This window comes from Scatophagus argus, chromosome 14 (assembly GCF_020382885.2).
Source record: "Scatophagus argus isolate fScaArg1 chromosome 14, fScaArg1.pri, whole genome shotgun sequence".
Classification (NCBI taxonomy): Eukaryota; Metazoa; Chordata; class Actinopteri; family Scatophagidae; genus Scatophagus; species Scatophagus argus.
The window spans coordinates 16,355,651-16,377,437 of NC_058506.1; the positions used below are offsets into that span (position 1 = coordinate 16,355,651).

The window sequence follows — 21,787 nt, forward strand, 5'->3', positions numbered from 1 at the left end:
TGTCTCCAGGCCAAGTCTTTCGTTTTCGCTCATGACTGTGACTGGTTGTACCTTAGCAGTATCAGCATTGAAACCATTTCAGAACTGCATTCTGCAGCTCAGGACCGTGATCCAACACTGAATGTGAATCATTTCACCTCTCTGACATTTCCCTCCTGTGTAACATGCTGCTGGCAAAAAGGGAGATAACACTAACTCACATTGATCCTGCATTTCAGTTCTTTTGTTAGCTGATTACTGGGAAGGCTTGTGTCCAAGGGCTGTTACAATGCAGAGGCCCAATGTCAGGTCTAACTTAAGGCAAGGCAACCAGAATATATTATGTAGAGCAGTTCTGATATCTCCTTGAGTGCAGTTAATCTCTGCTGTTGCACTGGACTTGAAGGACGCTGAAGGCAAATTGCCTCTGAGGTAATATGAATCAACATTTTGCACAGAACACTGCATGAGCATTGTCAGAAGCAATTGCTGTTGTCTCCTGGAATTTTACACATGTGGCCAACAGTAAATATGATCTTGCAATGGAATGCAACGGAGTAAAAAACACACAAACAAAGCTTACACAGGATGACACATTTATACTTTTAGTGAAACTAAAACAAACATGATCGCATCCGTTCTGACACATACAGTGAAAGTTTAATTCTGTTTCCTCTGGAGAGTTGCCTGTCAAGTCTGGAACCTCAGCTGTAAGGTTTGCTGCTTAAATGTGCCACAATATTTGCTGCAATGACATTACTGCATGCAAATATTTAAAATAATCAAAGCAGCGTCTCTAATTAAAGTAAATCACAAAAGAAAACACTCACACTGTATACCAGGGCTTAATTTGTGTCAGATCCTGACTTTGCGTTGAAGTTATCCTACTTGTAAATCACTCATTGCCTACACTATATAGACAAAAGTAGTGGGACACCTGACCATTACACCAACAGAAACTTTCACGACATCACATCTAAATACACAGACAGCTATAACAGCTATCACAATTCTTGGTCTTGGTCTTCACATCTTGGTATGCTGAAGCATTAATTAAGCAGGTTAAAAATCAGTTACAGCATTCAGGGTAATGCTTTGCTTTTTTGGGAGGTGATTCGGAATTGGTTCAAAATACAATTTAAATGTTAAGTGAGTCCTTTTCTGAAAATATGGCTTTAAAGGGGAGCTTCTCTTGGCATCAATACAGACCTGCCAGGAATGAAGCGCAATATTTGAGAAGGTGATTATGTCTCTCTCTTCTCTGCACCAGGAATCAAATAGGACACAAGGAGATTTAGCCAGAGGGGAATTTAATCTTCCAGAGAATGCTCTCAAACTATCTCTTAACTCACTTTGGGGGTCAGATGAGGTGATGGCACCTGTGAATTAAATTTTGGCATTGCTTGTTTTTCCAGACAGGACAGTTGAATGTCATGTTTCTCAGAGCAGTGTTTCCACTTCATTTCTGCAGGGCTTTCAGACAAACATTTGCTGACAAAGCAAGTAATACTCTCCGATACCTCAAAGCAAATCTGACATCAGTTTTCCATTCAACTGAATAGAATCCATGAATAAAAGCTTGCCAGACCCTCAGACTGTTTCGGTAATATTATTTCTTAGTGCAGGTCCCTCACACACCATATAATTGTAATCACTGTAGCATTTATTGAACAGTAGATTGCAGTTGTTAAGTAATGTGTAAATGAGTTGGAATGGCCCACTGTGGTGCATTTAAGGGTTTATCCGACTGTGTGATGAGCCAGATTTTCCAAGTATGGGTTTAATTTTGGTTTAATTCTGTTTAATATCTGATCGTCTACAGACTGCATGCTGGATTTATTTTGGTCACACAATTAGCAAGGGCCAGTGTTGCACAGAAAATTATTCACCTTTGCAAAGCGTGTTGAAAGATTGTAATATTATCATGTAACAGATCTGCTTAGATGGAGTTGAAGTGTTATGAAGTAAATTTTTGAACCACGTCATCACTTGTTTTCTGAGCTTGGTGAGCCTAAGACAAACCTCACCGCACATGGTCAGTCCCAGCTGTCTACTTAATGTCCTGCTGCTTTAGTATATCAAGCAATGTATGCTAATACATTGCCACAAACTAAGCGAAATGTAAATCTGGCCACAGCTGTGTATAAAATGCATAATGAGATCAATGTGGTTATGGTGACTGTGCACATTAGAAGAGTGCCTATCCCTTTTGGTCCTTTTATGCAGCCTCACACCTCTGCGTCCTTTTAAATGCACATTGTCATGCTGAGCTGTCACCCTCAGAACATCTAAAACCACAGTCTGTCAACATTCGGTTTCAGCAGTGCACTTTCTCTGTCATGCAATCTCTCATTTTTAACTTGGGTAAACAGTTGAGTTTATTTTTGTTTGTTTGCTCAAATCACTTCTCATTTTGTTTCATATTGGTCCATTTATTATGTGCATACAAGCTCCACATTATATGTTCTAAGTGCGGAGACAACAACAGCAACACCAAAATCCAAACTGGCACCCATGCACAGCTCTTGACTGACCTCCCTTCCCCTCACTGTGACCCCCCTCGCTGCACACACACACCAATACACAGTCACATTTGCCGATGCTAGTCAGTTACAATGCACTTACAGTTACCATGTCAGGAGCAGTGCTCATTGCAATCTGTCTCTCAAGATGCATCATGTTAGACTTCTCTTGTCTGCTCTGGACTTTCTTCCCTGTGATATAAGACTGAAGGAGGTGCGCACGTTCAAGGGTGAGGAACCAGAACAGAGAGAAAGAGAGAGATGATGTATAACAATATTTACAGAGAGAGAAAGAGAGAGAGATGGAGTTTGTGTGAAGGTTCTCAGTCTTCCGTCTTTTAAAGGTGAAAAGTGTTGATCATTACAAGACTGTATGTCACAGCAGCAATACATGTCCAGACAGGGACGCTTCACTTTATCTTCAGGAGAAATAAAGTGTACAGTTGATATGTTTGCCTGGGGTTTCAGTTGAGGAAATTTGTGAGATACTGGGCTTTTCATCATGTTATAAAGTTTATTTAGCTGGTTAAAGATGGCAGACTCTCACTTCAGACATGTGACAAAAACACACAAACACACACATGCTTGCACCCGATTAGGAATACAACAACTTTGACTTCACCACAGTGAATGTGTGTTGTGTGACAACAGATGTTAAAGGATAATCTACAGTGACATTTTAAATATGCAATATTAAAACTTAAATATCTTATTTCTCTTACGCCAAATTCAGGCTGCACAGTAACAGCATGAACTCACAGACTCTTAAGGTGTCTGCATGTCAGTTTTCCTGCTGATTTCTATCCTGGGCAGAGGAAGACAATCGAGGCAAAATCTGGTACGTCTGTTTCCTGACGTTGACCCACAGGAGCACAAAGTGCTTTTCACACACAACTGTGAACATAGTGAAGTGAGGCTTCATTTCAGTGTAGCTGTAACAGTTTGGCTCACCCTCAGGTCAGGAGCATTATACCAAACTATCTGGGGCTCTAGGCTGCCCTTCCAGTGGAGAAAATGTGATTAAGTGCACTAATGGGTGCCCTTAAAATGGAGAAAACACAATGAGGTGCCATGCATGCTCACAGATGACCTACATGACACAAAATGACTTGGCTTCTACATAACTCTAGATGGCTGAATAGTGAACAGTTGCCTGTGGGTTTTTAGGTAGTGTAGTTCCACTTTAAATTTGATTCACATAATAAAACGAGGTTAATCTCAATTTAAGTTTGGAACCGTTTCACCATAAATGTATCACATGATCTCCGACACCCTTCAGACAGCCTGGGTCTGCCACTGTGTGGTTGCGCCCTCTGCATACACACAGTAGGCTATGTATGCTTTGCACCCACATACTCACCCTTCTTCCTACTGACTGGGAAGGACAAAGACATAGCTCACCCTTTACCACTGAGCAATGGCGAACGGTTCCAATTCCTTTTTCATCCATAAAAACCATGATTACATAAACAAACGTTTTTTTGTGGCTGCTGTCAGGTGAAATGATAAATTTGGCCCCTGGTACTTTACTGATCACCTATGTACATCAGGTCATGAAAGACAGCAAGCTATGCTCGGTCAGATCTGTCTCTTGGCCAAGTCACAGTAAGAATTTATGACTCTGTGATCTCCCAGTGTAACACTGTTACAATCTCAAAATACACCACTACTGAGAAGTGTGATCTTTGTATCATGTAAATATAATTGCACATATTTGCAGAATATTATTGTTAGGTTATTTTTTTTTTCCTTTTTTATGCAAAAGAATGTTTCCATTTATGATATTACTGATACCTCTGATACGTGGGTGGGTTTTTAGCAGAAAGGAGAAGAAACTGAAAGAGAAGGTAGTAAAGACGCAGGACAACTTTTTAAGGACAGAGAAAAAAGAAAGAAACATCAGGAGAAAGACATATTGAGACGGAGGTGTGATTGAGATGTGTAAGGTCAGAGAGTAAGAAGGTGAAAGGAGCCAAATCCCTTTGCTGTGCGTCCTCAGAAAATGATGAAAGTCATTTCAGTTTTCCAGCCATGATGACATGCCCCTTATGTCCACAGTCAGATCGATCAACGTGTAACCCACTTACAGCGTGCAACCGTCCTTGAAGTTTATAACTCTGCTCCTTGAGTGTGATATGTGTTTGTATCATACATTCATTTTTGTTTGCTTGTGGTTCGAGGCATTTTGTCACATACAAGAAAAAGGTGTCCTCATTAAAAGAGTGATCCCAATTAATTTTTAGTTGGGTTTAGGCTAAAGTGTTCTTTGCTGCCTTATCTTCATCTGACATTCAGGCCTTGTGCCATTTAAGAAAATTATAATTGCACATTGCTAACAGTAGTCCTGAATAGTGTCTGCAGATCTTCCTCTTGCTCTGCACAAAAGCACAAACTATACCAAGCAATAACCTGCCTGAAATCCCACAAATATGCAATAAAACACTTGATACTTGTATACTTGTGAAGCTTATCAACGTATCACCAGACTTATCAGACAGATTTTAGTAAATAATCAAATTAATGTTGCAGGCAAAGAAAAACAAAATGGAAATTGTATGAGGAAAACATGTCCTCTCATCCTCAGTGGAGGCTATTCACTGATGTTGCATGTTAGATAATGAGCGCAGTCGATAAAAGTCAAATGTTTGCTTATTTAAAAAACTGTGACCACCTTCGACATAAGTCTCTTTGTGTGTCTGTACATCTGCTTGGCAACCAGTGTATACTGTCGTGTGTGACATGCGTGTATGGTATGTGTGTATTCTGTATGATCTCTCTCCTGTTTTTCTTTCAAGGACGTGTGAATGGACTTCTCCTGCTCCTGGCCAACACGTTCTCATCCTTGTCACATACTGACACTTGGTCATGCGCTTTGGTGTCTGTGTGCAATGAATAAACCCGTACGCTTCTCGCTTCTGAAACAGCTGAAACAGTCTGATGGAGGTAGATCAGTACATCAGCATGATGATTAGTGCTTTCAAGTCGTGATTTAAAAGAAAGAGTTTAGTTTGTAGTTGTTATTGATGTTTTCCATCAACTGTAAGTGCCACTGTAAGTAAATGTCCTCTGATAAATCGAGTTCTCTCAAGTTCTTCAGATTAGGCTTTCATTTCTGGGCTATCAAGAGAGTGATCACAGAATCTAAAAATGAAACTCAATTAACAGAATGAGCTCATTGCTGTTTGTTTTTTTTATTATTATTATTATTCTCCATCTAATGTAATGTATTAAAAGAAACTACATAAAATATACCCAATGAAACAAATACATTGGTTCATCCATTTCTCAGTCTGTGCATATAATATTCATAATAATTTAGCAACAGTAAAGTTTTGCAAGACATCATTTACCGAATCTTGAAGCTTTGTTTCTGTAGTGATAAGGACTTGTTGATGTCAGCAAAGTCACGTGTAGTCGTGCATCCTTTTTACTCATCTCATGTAGGCTTGTAAAGTGACAACTAAAGATCTTTTCTTTCACAGAGCAACAGCTTGAACTCATGTTGCTTGTAATGTGTTTCAGAGGTACAGCCACAGATAACACCGGGCCGCCCAATAGAGCCTCCGAAACATGTTTTCATCCCAGCTCATCACACCCAGATACAGAGGGAACCGTTGAGATGCGGCGGGATGAGAAGAAAAGGCAGTATTTGACACTCTGGGAAAAAGACTGAGCTCCCCTGGCGGCCTCTGGTGAGCAATTTATTGTTTTGGTTTATTTTTTGTTAGTTTTTCTGCCTTTGATCTGTCCCCCTGTCTCATGATGGGGTGACATGAGCTGTGCTTTCTCCTATCGACTGCTGTACACAGTCCTCCAGAAAGGGCTCACAAACACCTCCAGGATCACTGAGTCACATTAGTACCTACTGAGTTAACATTCACACATGAAGCAATACAAGGAGACACACTAAAATGAGTATGTGTTAGGGAGTGTGCAGACACCAAAGACAGACACTTGCACATACATAGGGGACTTGTGCTGTGTTGTGTTGAAGGTAGGCAGTGATATTGCAGAGTGACAGGCTGACAGATGGTACCATTCAAGATGTTCTTGGGACTCATACTCAGGCTTGTTTTGAATGGTGAGCATCTGTGGGACATTCATTCACTTGGTTTATAATAAACGTGTTCCAGGGTGTTACCGGAAAAAAGCAAGAGAGCTCAGCCGACTTTTCCTGGGTAAAATTTCCAACCAAACCTGTCAAAATATCCATTTTCTCTAAATACCAGCACTCTCAGATGTAGGATCTTTCAGCTTGTCCTTTGGTGTACCGTTCCAATCTGTCTTTCCCAGGCCACATCAAAAGTGGGGGATCAGAGGTCCTTCTCATCACATCTCTGTGTGAGAGGCAACAATTGGACTTATGATATCTCAGCTGTTCAGGCCATTGTCAAATGGAGTTATCTAATTTTTATATTGGCATCATTTTGTTTTTGCTTTTTTGGTCTTTATTCTTCTTAAGAAGTCCCACTCACATGGGGGTGGACAGCAGAATCAGACATTAAAGGATCCTCCTCAATTCTGTGAGCAACTCATGCATGCATCTTTAATTTTATTCCACTGGTCTGATCTGCCCAGGAGCCCATCTTTTTTTATTTTTTTATTTTTTTTTACAGTAATGAATTCAGCAAGGCTCAAGGAAAGTCTGATGACCCAATCTAATAAATTTTGCATCACTGAAAAATTATTAAAGAACTTGTTTTTTGCTGAAATCAAATCCAATTTTCATTCATTCAAATTTGACAATGTTTATTTACTCTAAACAACCAAGGCACTCGCTTGGACCATTCTAGCAGGAATTCCTATATAGTTGCATCCGTGTCTTTCTTCCTGTCCATCTGTGATTCAGACACACAATTGGTGCCTCAAACTTACAACAACAAGTTACTTTCATAATAATGAGAATTATGCTGTCTTTAGCAGTTGCATTTCATTTAGTGCTTTACATATGATATAACACAGTAAAGCACTGAACTCAACATTTTCATGTGAAATATCTATCTGACAACATCACACCAACCCACTTCAGAGGGAATTGGACTTACTATGTGTCTTTAGCACATGGCACCAGATGTGACCCCTTTTATTTGGTGACAGGGATTTCACGGTCAAATAATTTCCACCTAGCATCTCGGGATAAGTGAGGTCACACGATGAAAAGCCTGATAAAAGTGTTTTCTGCTATGGTGAGCAATTCAGGTAAAATAGGGCAATTTGCATATAGCTAACCTTTCATGCAGAAACTCCCTGGAGAGACTGTAGTAAGTAAATGGTCTATTACAACAAGTTATATAAAATCACAAGCAAATCTCGAAACTCACTCAGTGTCCTCTCATTTCACCTCTTTTATCACTCCTCTGCTAGTGTCAGGAATACATCTGAGGTGCTCACCTAGCAAGCAGCTTATTCCATTGAGGTTGTGTGTGTTTGCAGCAGATGCTGAAGGAACACACTGTGAAACATTTTAAACTGAGCAAGCTGTCTTTTCTCTGCCGCAGATTTTCTAAAATTATGTAAGCATAACAAGGGAAAATAAAGAAATTCAAATAATGAATGTTATTTGAGTTTTTGCATTAAAAGACTCAAAACTCTTACTAGGCCCACTGCACATATGACTCCCAGTTTTTGAGAGTTACTTGAATTACATAGTGAACCCAGCAGCTTCTAAGCTCTGATAATGCAACTCGTCACATACAGACACTTTGTCATGGCTTTGTGCCTCTCATCCAGATGCACTTCACACACATTATTCCCTATGGTGTCTGTGGCCAACATGTAAAACCCTGTGTGAAGTCTCTTATCCAGACACACAAGATACTCACTTTCGTCAAGTTTAGGCACAAAAGCTATGAGGTTAGGTTTAGGAAAAGATCCGTGATGAGTGTTTTACTTTCACAGGTGTGACCCACCACTCAACCTCGACCTCAGACCCTCTTGGGACTTTCTCACTTAACTATGTCATGTTGTGCAGTTGCTCTGATCACCTGATCCTGACGCAGATGTGTTGAGGTACATTAAAGCCCGGTGCATTTCATTCAGACGCACTCAGCATTTGCCACCCCAGGAATGAGACCGGACTCAGTAATGTGTGTACTTGAGTCCTGAGAAGATTTTGTTCTTTGTAGGCTGATAGGCCTAGAGTTCCACTTCTTGGGGCAGGCTTAACAGTTTCAGACAATACATATGACTCGTGAAAAAAACTGCATCCTAAAGACCTAAGACCTAAATTATTTCTGGATTGTGCTTATCTGTTGTATTGTCCTGCTGGATTGTGAATTTGATCTTGATCAAATTGCTACAAAGCAAACCAAGTCATATTACAGCTCAGAAAAACCATATACATCGCACAGAGTTGAGAGGCTCAGTTTTACCAGGGTACCTTTAGCAGGGTAGGCTGGCCATAGTAGAACTTATGAAGTCCTTTATCAGTTATTATAAAACTTTGTCACAAAAACTCTATGGTGTCCAACTGTCTACAATCCCTATGCAGTCACACAAAAGAGGCAGGCGCATTGTCAGCACACAGGATCTTTCTAGCCCCAGATAAAGGCAGCACACTGGCTAAACTCCAGCAACAGGAAAGCAGGAGAAAGAGGAGTTATAGAAGGAGTAGTTGGTCCTCCTTTAACATAGGGAGAAAGAGGAGCAGGAGAAGGAGTAATCTTGCATTTCAGCTATCTTGAAGTAGGTCAGGTACACAGTGCTGCATTTGTCATAAGTGACAGCTCTATTAATCATGAAAGAGGCAGTGTCAATGCCCAGTGGCTTTGCTCTGCAGGTGGGTTGTCCCTCTGGATACCAGGACTCTAACCTCAGTGTTCTACCCCTGTTCTCCCTGCTTTCCTTTTCCTCCTCTTCCTCTGTGCTTTGAGGCCCTGAAATGACTCTCCTTGCTTGCCCTTCTGTGGCTTTTACCAACTCCAATTCCCTCTTTCCCTGCCCTTGGAAGTTTTTTGCTAAATTTTAAGACCTGCACTGACTTTCCCCATTGAAAAGCAGACACACTTGCCTATCTTAAGTTTGAAACATCTCTGACTTTTTCTCGTTGTCCTCTTATCAGTTTGTCTCCCTTCCTTTACCCACTGTCCAACTGTTCTCCTTATTTTCAACCCTCCTCCTCCCTATTTCACTTCCTCTTTTCCCCAGACAATGGCTCTGGTTTTAAAGACACTCAGCAAGAATCAGCAATCAGCCAGTTCGCACTCCAAGCACTGACACGTTTTGTTTCCCAGGTGTTTTGACCAACCTTGTTCCACTCACACACTTGCCTCTTCATTTCACCTACTCCTTTTTCTGTAGAGAGTTGTTAGTACAGGTCTTAAGGGAGACGGATGATAAAGAACGATGCCTGTCTGTTAAGATAACTGTCTGCTCTGACAGGTTGTCTGTATTCTTATATATGCAGGTAGATTGACTAAGGAGAAGTTTTGGCACTGAGTTACTATATGCTTCACAGCCTTCAATGGATATGCAGCATATGTTCATTCAGAATGATAATAAAAAAAAACACACAATATGTTTATTTATCAGGGGAACTATTTAAGACTAGAAATTACACTGATACATTAACAGCATATCACATAAATCATAATGAACAGTGAAGATAGAGTGAACAGTACCACCCAGCAGATTTATACTGCATCTGTACATTTTTTAAGTGGACATTATTTAATCTATGATCTTATTTGGCAAACACGAGAAGCTAGGAGCACTAGGAATCCTTTAATGGGCATACAGATGGTTCCATACAGCAGTAGTTTCTATAGATTGCTTAAGTCTTTGTAATTTTGGAAAAGCAATACATATTAAAAGACAGAGTAAAGCAATAACATGTCCGCTGGGCCGGTTTAATGACTGACAGTGTTGGGCCTGATAGTAATGTGATTACTGTGTCGAATGACAAGTAATGTGATGGATTTATTGGTGATGAAACTGTGTCACTGTATTAGTTACTCATCACTCTGCTCTGTTATTTTGACATTTTCCAAGGTTGTCTTCATTGCTGTCTTTTGGAGTTTGATTGATGGGTGATATCAGTTTGGTCTCTCTCCGTTTAGTAGACAGACTGATTTGGTGTGTGTTAGCTCGGTGTGGAGTGGAGTGGCGATGGGGGAGAAAAGCAGAGAAAAGTCCAACTTTATTGATCTCACAATATGTTGTTAATAAATGCTTTTATTTTCTACTCCTACACGTCTTAAATGAAGCAGATGTGTTGTGTGGGTGCAGAGGAGTTGGAGTTGCTTAAAGGCATCTTCGACAAATCAGTGCTGAGTAACAAAAGTAAAGTCACAAGTTATATAACGCATTACTTTTGCTGTTGAATAATTAGTAAAGTACTCCAATTTTTTTTATCATCAATTATTGAGTAACTGATAACATTTTTCAAGTAACTTTCCCAAGATGGATGGGCAATCAAACCAGCAAGGTCCTTATTTTCCATTAATAAAATTAAAAAAAATAAACTCTATTCCACAACACTAACAGGTGAAGCTGTCTCTTCATCTCTTCAACTGTAACACTGGCCTCTGTCTGTGCATATTTGTCCGTGTGTGTGCATGCGTGTGCGTGTACCCATTCACTGCTGAAGATAGCGTTACATATTTCAGTCAGATTCCACGGTCATATATCTGGGTGCATTTGAGACTTGAGATAAGAGGGGATTTATGAAGGCAACCCTCTGCTAAGTCAAGGTGAACACCAGAGATATGATGTTCCTGTGTGTGTGTGTGTGTGTGTGTGTGTGTGTGTGTGTGTGTGTGTGTGTGTGTGTGTGTGTGTGTGTGTGTGTTATGTGTGAGAGAGAGAGAGATTCAGTTTGTGTGGGAGAGCACAAATCTGTGAGAGGGAGTTACAGCATACACATGCATGTCTGATTGAGTGTGTGTTTCTCTGTGTGTGTTCACCATGACGTAGAATTTTCAACTTAACTATTCCCACTGTGGAATACCTGTGAAGGATTTGATGCCTTACGGTGCTTGAAATCCATCCTTTTAATATCTCAGTATCATTTTATTCTTCTATTCATTCTTTTTTTCCCCATCATCTTAATCCTTTTCATGGCCATGGGGCTGAAGCCTTTCTTAACTCGCATGTAGCACAAGGTAGGAAGATCTGAAATTGACTATTGGTCTGTTTGAGATGTCTCCCTGCTTTTCACCTTGTGTGTGCAATGAATCTAATAATTTAATCTCAACCACACAGATCAATATTTTCACTCGTGACATCACTACATTTGAATTCAGAGCACCTATTACTTAAATCTGGAGTTGGTTTCTTAATCATGCGGTTAAAGCTAATGTGCATCCTTATGTTTTTAACCAACAACATGCACTAATACAACATGTTCCAGAGCCTAAATGTTTTTTGTTTTTTTTTTATTTTGTTTAAAATAATATTCATGGATACTAATTTTAAAAGGCATCAAATTTTCACCTGTGTAGCACAAATGCAGGAAGCTTTGTGCCTATGGAAACCTTTTTTAATTGTTAGTGTTGTCTATTTGATGCTGCCTCAGCTACCATTAGGGAAGGCCAACTTTTCCATCTGTCATTTCTTAATATTAGGTGGAGGATCATTAGACATTAGCCTTCAAACAAGCTCCATCTTCTGTCACCGAGCACTCAGAAAATCATTAATAGGTTATCTGCTCCAAAACTTTCATGACTATGTGGCAACCTGGGCTCAAATTCACTGAGGGCCAACATAGTCAGTCTTCAGAATAAATCATTTATGTTAATTGTTGTGATTTAAATTCATTGTTTTATGTTCTTGATTCATGGGCCGGTTTGGTCTTCCAGCAATCCACTTTGTTGTGTTTGTACTTGGTTTCATAAATACCTAAAAATCATGTAAATCCACAAATGAATTCCTTCTTTGCCCTATGTCCACAAATTTTCTGAGATTTCTCAAAAGAATCTCGATGACAATCAAAGCAAAGTCAAAAAAGGAAGTGAAGTGAAAGTGAATAGCTTGCTGAAAGAATAAATTACAAAGTTATTTGAAAACATTGCCTTGTTGACTAAAAAACAACACCTGTTGCAGCAAGAAGTGACAACTCACAATAAGGACAAAATACACTGCCGACTGTTATTTTCATGCGTGTTGCTTTACGGTAAAAGTAGCTCATGGTTGTGACGGATGTTTACTGTAATTATTGTTTGCGACAGATGCCAGGGAGCGTGAGGACGGGTGTCTGAGGTTATATTTTAAGCTGAAAGCTTATTCTCAGAGGTGAGAGACTAAGGTTGTATGTACGGCTGTGGTGCATTTTATTGGGTCATGTAGTTTTGGAGAGCATGACTTTTTGGAAAACTTGGATAGGTGATAACAGACAAGTGAGTTTTGGGAGAATAGGATCGGAGACATTGCTGCAGAGGATGGTGTTGGGTGATGTGTCATTCCCTATTGCGTGTCTATCGGCCCGTCGCCCCTTCCGCTGGCACACTCCTAACTGAGGGGGATCAGAGTGCACAGCACACAGCGACTCCTGCCCCCTCGCATTTTGTTATTTCATTGAAGAGTCTCTCTCTTTTTTGACTTTTCTTTCAGGTCTCTCAGATCCCCTTGTCTTTCCTGTCACATAACTTTGCTTCCCCCACTGTCGCCACGCACACACACACACAGAAAGAAGTCTAGAGCCTTCATGTACTTTATTTAACACTCAGTCATCATCACAACACGTTCTATGCAGAGAACTGGGACAGAGAAAGATGAAATGATGGGTTTTGAGGGGGATTGCAAATGCATAACTCATGTATTCTGTTACATTATTGTTGATCTTCCAAATTTCTAAGATGTGGCTATAAATGGGGTTTTCTTTGTACAACAAGCCATATGCTGTTGTTAATGATTGTACAGTTCTTAATTCCTTTTTATCAACCTCTCCTATGGATACAGAAAAGGTGCAGGTGAAGCCATGTGAGAATGTGAGCACTGGACTCAGACAGAAATTCTGCCATCTGCCAACTGTAATTTGTGATTATGTTCAATTAGTGTCAGTCAACTGACACCAACAGAAAATAAGGCCCATCTCCACAAGGGAATAATTTCCTCAAAAACATTCAGTTATTTTCACATTCACATCTTCTTATGAGGCATATTTGCAACAATAAGACAACCCTTAATTTCATGCTAGGTTTGACACCTGAAGGACTTTTCTTTTAATTTTTAAAACAGTTGAAATACAAAAGAGCACCTCATGAGAACAATATTGCCCTTTAACTGCCCCATGAGTAAAGACTGTGTCTGGCTGCAGGTCTATAATTAACTGCATTTTGTGTTCCTGTGTCACACTGTGTGAATTCTGACATTTTTGCATATCACATAATAGATTTTTCAACCCCACTGTACAGTACCATCCTGGAGAATATTCAAGCCACTGGTGATTCCAATGACAAAATACCATTTACCTACATGGGTATAAGCAAAGACCATTGCCACCGTGGGAGTACAGCGTAATTGGAATACACTCGCGCACACAATGAGAATCCTCTCCAAGTTGGTCAATGCTTTCTGTGCTAAATGGGCAAAAAAGGTGCCCCTGTGCATTCTTTGTACTATTTATGTCTGACTGTGGTGACAGTAATGACTACTGTTAACAATGTCCATGCTTCTAGCCCATGGTTATTGACTGCAGGCCCATTAGCACATGTTGTCGCTCTCTCTCTCCTAGCTTTCTACCTCATTTGACTTTGTTCTTTCTTTACTGGGCTCTTGATATGCACACAACCACAGAGGCAAACGGTATACAAAATATTGTGGACAAGGTTTCATCATCACTGGAATTGCACAGGGGATTTTAAACATGAAATCTAGCTAATTAGCCACTACTTTCACATTCATTTAATCGTTAATAGTTTTAGTCAGTCATCAGTCAAAACTTTAAAGACATCATAAGTTTGTATCCACCACCTCGGTATCTTGAAAAGTTTGCTCGACTAAAATCTTTTGTTATGATAATAAAGATCGTTAAGGACACCAGACTGATACTTATGTGACCTTTTAGAATTACTGCCTCTCTTCTACTCCATTGCAAACCTTGATTTGTTCTGTGTTTTTAAGGGTGCTGCATTTGGAAGATGGCATTGAAGATAACTATTTTGCCTCATTCTAAGTGCTCCTTGAAAAAAACTAAATCTATAGAGAGACTATGAAACTGTATAATACGTGTCACTATCTTAGAGTGAAATGGTTTTACTCTTATCAGATTACGTGGTGAAGACACTAAACAGGAGTAACAGGGTGGGTAGTAAAGGTCAGAGAGAAAACTAACCATAAAACGCTACCCTTTAACAAATTGGTGTAGTTAACCTTAAACATAATTGTTGGTTGAACTGATAAGAGCACTTCACTGAACTTCCTTTATGCCTTCATTCATTACTTCTTCCAGATAAAAACTCCTGGGTGCCATTCCTGATCTTATTCCCTTATTATTCTTTCACCAAATGTGAAAAGCCATGTGGTGACTGACTGCCACCTCCCATTCATATGTACGCACAAAGGTGAATTGGTCTTGTAAAGCATGATAGGATTACTGACAGTGAGGAAGAAGTAGGGGGTGCAGCAGGGAAAGTTCAAATAAGTGAACTGTGACCTGGAAAAACATTTATAAATTGCACCTGGAGCAAATTGTGTGAACAGATGTAAACTCATCCTATCATGTTAGTGCGGAAATAAAGCTCTAATGAGACCCATTTCACCCATTTTGCTTATGAGCCCCAACTGTTACAGCCATTGAAGACCCTGAACTTAAAAAATGACAGATCCACCCACAAGCACTTGACTGTGGCAGGTGCATGAAGCCCACGGCAGTCATCATCACATTCAGTCTGGCAATTGAGTCCTCAGTTCATTTCATCTAATTAAGCAACCTTGAAGGTACTGCTGCTCTCACTGACCCACACAGGCAAGAATCACCAACCACCACTGCCTTTTCCATACAGTTGACTGTGCCCATAGAGAGTTGCTCGTAGCACCCGCCAACAACCAGCCTGAGCTCATAACATATCATCAACACCAGAGCCATGTGTGCAGTGAAAGAATTATTGATCACTTCTACATACTCATCCCTAAGAGATCCAAAAAACAAAATTCACAGTCCTAGTATTTTGCAGAAATTCATTCTAAAGTTCATCTGAGCATTCTGACTTAGATTCAAGTTACCGGTCACCTCTTTTGCTATTTTTCTTTTTGTGTTTTGGTAGACAGCCACTCAGAATGTTAAAGCCTCATACTGGCTTCAACTTACAAAAGCATTTTTGCACAAAATGAGAGCTGTGGATTGTTGTACAAATTCTTGAAATATGTTCATCTGGCAAAAATATGTGCAAGTAGTCTTCAAGTCAACAACATCAGACCTCAGATTTTTTGGGGTTTTCTATCTGACTTCTTTCTTCTCGAGAGACAGGGGGACTTGTTCAAACTGGACACCTGTCATTGTAGGCAAAATGATAAAATAAGAGGCTCTGTACAATCTAATAACAAACTGAGGTAACGTGTACAGATTATTAGCAATCAAAAAAAAGTATCCTTCTCTCACACACACATTCTTTTCTCTCTCTCTGTTCCGATCTCAATATGTGTGCATGTACCAGACAGATACTGTTTGAATGATCACATTGCCTGCCATGAGAGTGCTATGTAATTAACCTATGAGATTCTTGTGGATTCAACGTGCCTCCTGCCTGCCTCTTCTGGTGGATTATTACTGCCATCTTCTGGTCAAACAAAGAGGTGAATATCCCTACAATAAGAAAACGATGTGACAGTGGAAGCAGTTGGCATTTTCCTTCTCAAGTATTCCTGAGGTAAAGCATTGCTGCCCAGTCAAAAATCCAGGTCTGTCTCTGTCTTACATCTCTTCAGAGGTGATTATGATGTGAAGAGGAGCATGAGGCCCTCCTAAAGTTTAAACATCAAAGGGGGAATGGGTAAAGTCCAAAATTGAATAAATGACATAAAACAACATAGCTCTGGGTTTTGTTTAGGACTTGTTCTTTGCTTTCCCCCACTTCTTTTATTCCTTTCTCTGGGTTTTTGTGGCTGCTGGAAGGACAGCTGCTCATTTGACATGCCAGGATTAGCATTTCTGCTTCAAAACAAGCCACAGTGGGCAGATGGAGGACCAGAATAAAAACAGGGTCCTTTTAAGGAGGTTTGCAGCTTCATGGAAGGCTATTTTGCTGTAGCAGTTACGATTACTGTGAAGTCAAATCAGTCATTCTGTGAAAGCCTCGTCAATTCTTTAGTGGCCCCAAGCAGTGTCCCGACTATAAATTGTACATTATAGTTCTTTCTTTGGCTGTTTTTACGCCACTGATACACGATCAGCCTTTTTTTTTCCCCTCTCACCTTTCTGTTCAGTAGAGTATTATCTCAGTAGGGTATCAGCTTGTAGTATTCAGTTAAACAATAATCATCTCACTGCAAAGGTTTATTTTGCGCTTTTGTAGATACTAATTTTTTCTCTGCCTGGTAGACAGGTGTATTAGTATCAATTTCACTCTAATTATGTGTGTAGTAGGTGCTTACGAAGGCTAATTACACATTGAAGCTGCATTGAAAGAGTTTTATCTTGGAAGTGTGATGTAAAAACACTGTAATTATAGATAATGTGGGTGTAATTAGGTACTTCTTAATGAACAGACTTTAAATGAGATGTTGCTTGGATGAGAGCAGGACCGAGATAGGACTAAGAGACTTCTTGAACTTACTTCTGACATTTTATCTACACTTAATTCTCCTGTGAGCTTGCAACAACTTAGTGTGAAAAATAGGGGACATCAGTGTTGTTCACTCATCAATGCAACCTCACAGTGCAGACTAATCGATCCAGCAACTGCTGTGCCTGTGCGCCGCCACATTTAACTCCTAGGATAAACCGCACGAAAATCACAATATCTTGGTCTCATTTCCCTTTCTGCACATAAATCCTGAACATCGCCAAGTGTTCCTGAATCAAACTCTTCTTTCCATGCAAACAGCTATTTCAAAAAAAGTGCTGCCCTGTCTTCCTTTGCCCACCCAGGTTGGGATCACATGCTCATGATGGTGACACGGCTGTCTGCCATGTTTTTTCAGCATTGACTTCTCTCCCTCTCTCTCTTGATTCGTTTATTCCCCTACTCCACCTCTTCCCTCACTGCACACCTCTGCCTTATTCCTCATCAAAGCGATCAGATGTGATTTAGCCACCCTCCTCACTGTGTTTGATATTCTCACTTTCCCTCCGCACTTATCCATCAGTGACGAAATTGCACTTTGATCCGTACGCAATTGGCCATGACACGTGTGACATTCGTCGCCGTGGCCTGTCACATTCACTGCTGTCGTTGGGTCCACTCCTGCACAATTCAAAGGCTTCGGTCCTTAAAGTTTAATCTGTCTCCAGTGAACTAATTTTACTTCTCGTTTTTCTCTCCTTCACCCTTGTAGTTGTTGTTTCATGGACTCTTGCTGGACCAAAGCTGTGAAGCAAAATGAGGGAAATGTGACAGGTCAAAGTGTCAAATGGAGCCACTTGTTTGAACACAAATGATAATATACACAGTTACCTTTATGCAAAAAACCTCCAAATGTCAACTTTTGTGACTGAAAACATCATAGTATAAAGCTCTGACGAAAAATAGACATTTCCAAGTTCTCTCTGTGTCTTTTTCCATGTAAGAACATTTTAATGTCAAATACACCCATCCTTATCAGATTTTTTAGTGGTCTTTTTGATGATGATGAAGATGATGGGCTTTAAGATTCCGGTTGCATTCAGTCTTCTACCTCGTTGTGTCTCTGCTTGTTGCTCAGGTCAGCTTTTAACTTGTACTGTCGGTTCATGGGAATTCACAGGAGGGGTGAAGGACATGGGTTGACATTTGTATATTTTAAAGGATATGCTCTGTCTAAGTGTTGTTGTTTTGTTCCCCGCAGACCTAGAGAGAGAGACAGAGATGTGTGACCAGACTTTAGTCCATCCACTCACGCCCTTTGAAAGCCCTCCCTTGGCAGACATGGAAATGCTTTTAGTAGAACACATTATTCAGACTTTGGTGCCCCCTGTCTGCTGCCGCTGGCGCCGCAGAGTTCATCCCCTGCCCTAAGGCACTCTGTTTGTCTGCTCAGGCCGCCTAAACACACGCTTCCCAAACCCCATGAATATGCTTAGAAATCAACAGAGCCAAGTGGGTGTGACTGCTTTGAGAAAGCTGATTTAGACCTGCTGAGCAGTTCTGATCCATCAACAGACCACAGAGCCTTTTCACAAGCCTGCTTTTGTGAGATGTTCCCTTCACCTGAGCAGCAGAAGGAGGAGCAGTAAAAAATGAAATGAAAAAGTAAAAGTCAGACTCATGCCCAGTAACCACTCAGCTCATAAAAGGGTGAAATATCGCCGTGTTCTTTCAATATTTTGTCTGCCAACAGTTCTCGATTGCAGTGCCTTCAACCTTCACAGGGAAAAGCCTCACTGGGTGCTTTTTCTTTACAGATGACAGGGGCCTGAATGTCATTTGATGCAGGCCTGGCGACTTGCTGAAGGGAAAAAAAAAAGGGAGAGCCAGGAGAATTAGGATGTATTTCAGGTCTGAGGCAAGTGGTGCATTGCTGCAACTCGTATCTCAGGAAGGAGGGAGTTTAAAGTGGGGTGGGGGGTACGGAGGAGAGCAGATGGCGGGGGGGAGGCTTTTGCAGCGAACTGTTGCTAGGAAACACTTGTGGCATCTCTCCTCCTTCTCGTTGAAATGCCAGAACTAACTGACAGAGACGCCGGAGTGAAATGTCAGTCCTATCCTCCAAGGAGTTTGAAGAATGTGGCACATGTTTCTATTTAAGTAGCCATGTTTATCAAAGGGTTCTCATAGAGTAAACACAAGCCTTTCTTCTGCCGGAGCAGAGAGTGTTTAGGATGCAGGCAGGCTGCCTGGAGTTTCTACTGCCTCTTACTTGTCCTCTGTTTGTGTGGTTGGCTGCCTTTATTTTCTTCATCTGTTTTTTCCCCCCATCACATTCTATCTTTCAAGGTTTCCTGTCTATTTTCTCATTGCCTCATGTCATCCCCTCCCCTTTCCTTCACTCACTCACTCTCTTGCTCGCTCACTGAGTCCTATAACTCCATCTCTCATTATTTTCCTCTTATTCTCTGTCTTTTATTTGTCTCGTCTCCCTCACTCTCTAATTCCCTCTTTCCTTTTCAAATTCCAACCCATATGGTCCATCAGTGTAATCCATTGCCCAGATATTTGATTATCAAAGCTGTCTGGCTGAAAAAAAGGCTCAACCCTCCGCCAGCCACTACTGAGTCCATTCTCCTACACTCAGTAAATTGTAATTCGGAAAGAGTAACCGTCTCTGAATTAGAATAAAAGCATTCAAATTCTAGTGACCTCATCTGCACCACAATACATTAGTAGAGTAGCATACACTTGGACATACAGATGAAGAGAAATTTGAATAAGAAAGCAAAAATCAAATAAACCTTCATATCTCTACTTCACTTTCATTTAACTGCGGTAAAAGAGCAACGCTTTTATTCCTGATAAGACTTTTTTAAAAAACAAGAACTAAAGCAGCTGTGTTGCATATGTGTTAGGTAACATAATCACTAACTTTTATAATACATGAGTCATCTTTGTCCTCGTGCCAGCTGAGACTATTTTTTTCATCCAGATTTTGTAAGCTTGCAGCCTCTCCATAATAAAAGCAGACAAGCTCCCACATTTTTATACCATACCAAATCAGAAGGGTTGTCTTCAAGCAGTTTTCCTCAAGCTTTGAGCCATTAGTATTAACCTTGATGAAATCTGAAATCTTTGGCCTTTAGCGCATACATGCTGCACAAAGCAGACTTTTAAATACCCTATATCCACATGCTTCACTGCATTCCTCCACGTACCTACGTCTCACTCTCCCACTGGGAGGAGATAAAATTCATACCATTGATTAAGTTCAGCTGCATTGTGTGAGGCCTTAAAGGTAATTATCTTATAATAGATGCCAGGCTCATGCAGAATAATGTTTTTTTTTTTTGTCTCATTAAAGGAGAGGAGCCGGCATTTGGCAGCATGAGGGTGCAGAGAGGTGAGACAACAATCCTATACCTGCTGGTTACACTACTCATACTAAAGAGTCTGTATGTGTGTCTCCTTGTTAGTATAGTGGACAGTATCTCCTCTTGTCACAAGGAAGACCAGGGTTCGATTCCCTGACAGGAGTCCCCCTGGACTGGCAGGGAAAAAAAACTGGTAATTAATCAATGGGGGGGGCATTGAGCTGGCTGATGTGCCATTGAGCAAGGCACTTAACCCCCAATTGCTCCCTGGGCTCCTGACAATGGCAGCCCACTGCTCCTGTGTTTCATGTTGCATGTGTGTGTTCGATCAGTGATGGGTTAAATGCAGAGATGAATTTCGGTGTATGTAAAAATATACTGACAAATAAAGTTTGAAGTTTGAAGTTGAAATATGAAGGTGTAATTGGAGCTAAGAAAGGAGTCTCAGTCTTTAGTGCATGTTTACTGTTCAGCTGCTGCACCCTAAGAATATGAACACAGAACACAAAATAAAAAAAACTCATACTACCTTTTTGGGACTTCTTGAAGTGGCACAAACATAATACAGCAACTGACATTGTACTAACTGCCTGGTTTGCCTGTGAACATAATACAGAGGGTAACTGCATTTCTGCATTAATGGAATTTAGAAAACAACAAGTACTGTATAAATGTAATTTCTCGGGGGACAGTTCTGCAATATAAAACATGATTCTAATCAAATATTATGATTATAACACAAACATTAAGATTATATTATTGTAAACATCACATTATTCCATTACCGAGTGATTCTTCTGGGGAATTTCCACTGAATTGATAAGTGTATTGATAAAAGCGCAGCTACAAGAATCAATATCAATTTTGCATGATCTTCTAACAAAAATTAATCAGTTTTAATCAGAAATCTATGACCAATTCTGTGCAGGAACAGGAACAGACCAGTGAGGCTGTTCATAAGTGTTTGTTGTGTGATTTACAAATCATTACAAAGTAAAATGAAATTTGCCAACTGTCATTCAGTTGTTAATTGTCAGTATTGTGCCTCTCCTGGTATTTTTCCACTATCCTCCCCCTTGCCCTGTTTTCTGTGTATGTGTATGTGTGGTTACCCTTCACCAATCCAGAGTGAAGCTGGGTCTTACCTGCTGTACACCTGTCCTGAGTTCTCTGCAATTAACTCCACCCTAAGCTCAGTCATCTTAAGACTGGCTTTCACCTGCCTTCATCGCCAGATTGTTCCTACAGT

The 21,787-nt window shown here is 40.4% G+C and overlaps 2 long non-coding RNA genes across 2 annotated transcripts in view; both read left to right on the top strand.

Annotated features, from left to right (window-relative positions):
* Window positions 1–5,463, top strand: part of LOC124071156 — a 78,764-nt gene extending 73,301 nt beyond the window's left edge. The window contains exon 4 of the long non-coding RNA XR_006845298.1: window positions 5,297–5,463. This is a non-coding gene — a long non-coding RNA (uncharacterized LOC124071156). The remainder of the gene's footprint in view (window positions 1–5,296) is intronic.
* A 564-nt stretch (window positions 5,464–6,027) lies between these two features.
* On the top strand, window positions 6,028–21,785 carry LOC124071171. Its single transcript, XR_006845301.1, has 3 exons — window positions 6,028–6,193; window positions 20,529–20,567; window positions 21,666–21,785. It is a non-coding gene; the product is annotated as an uncharacterized LOC124071171 (long non-coding RNA).
* The last annotated feature ends 2 nt before the right edge of the window (window positions 21,786–21,787 follow it).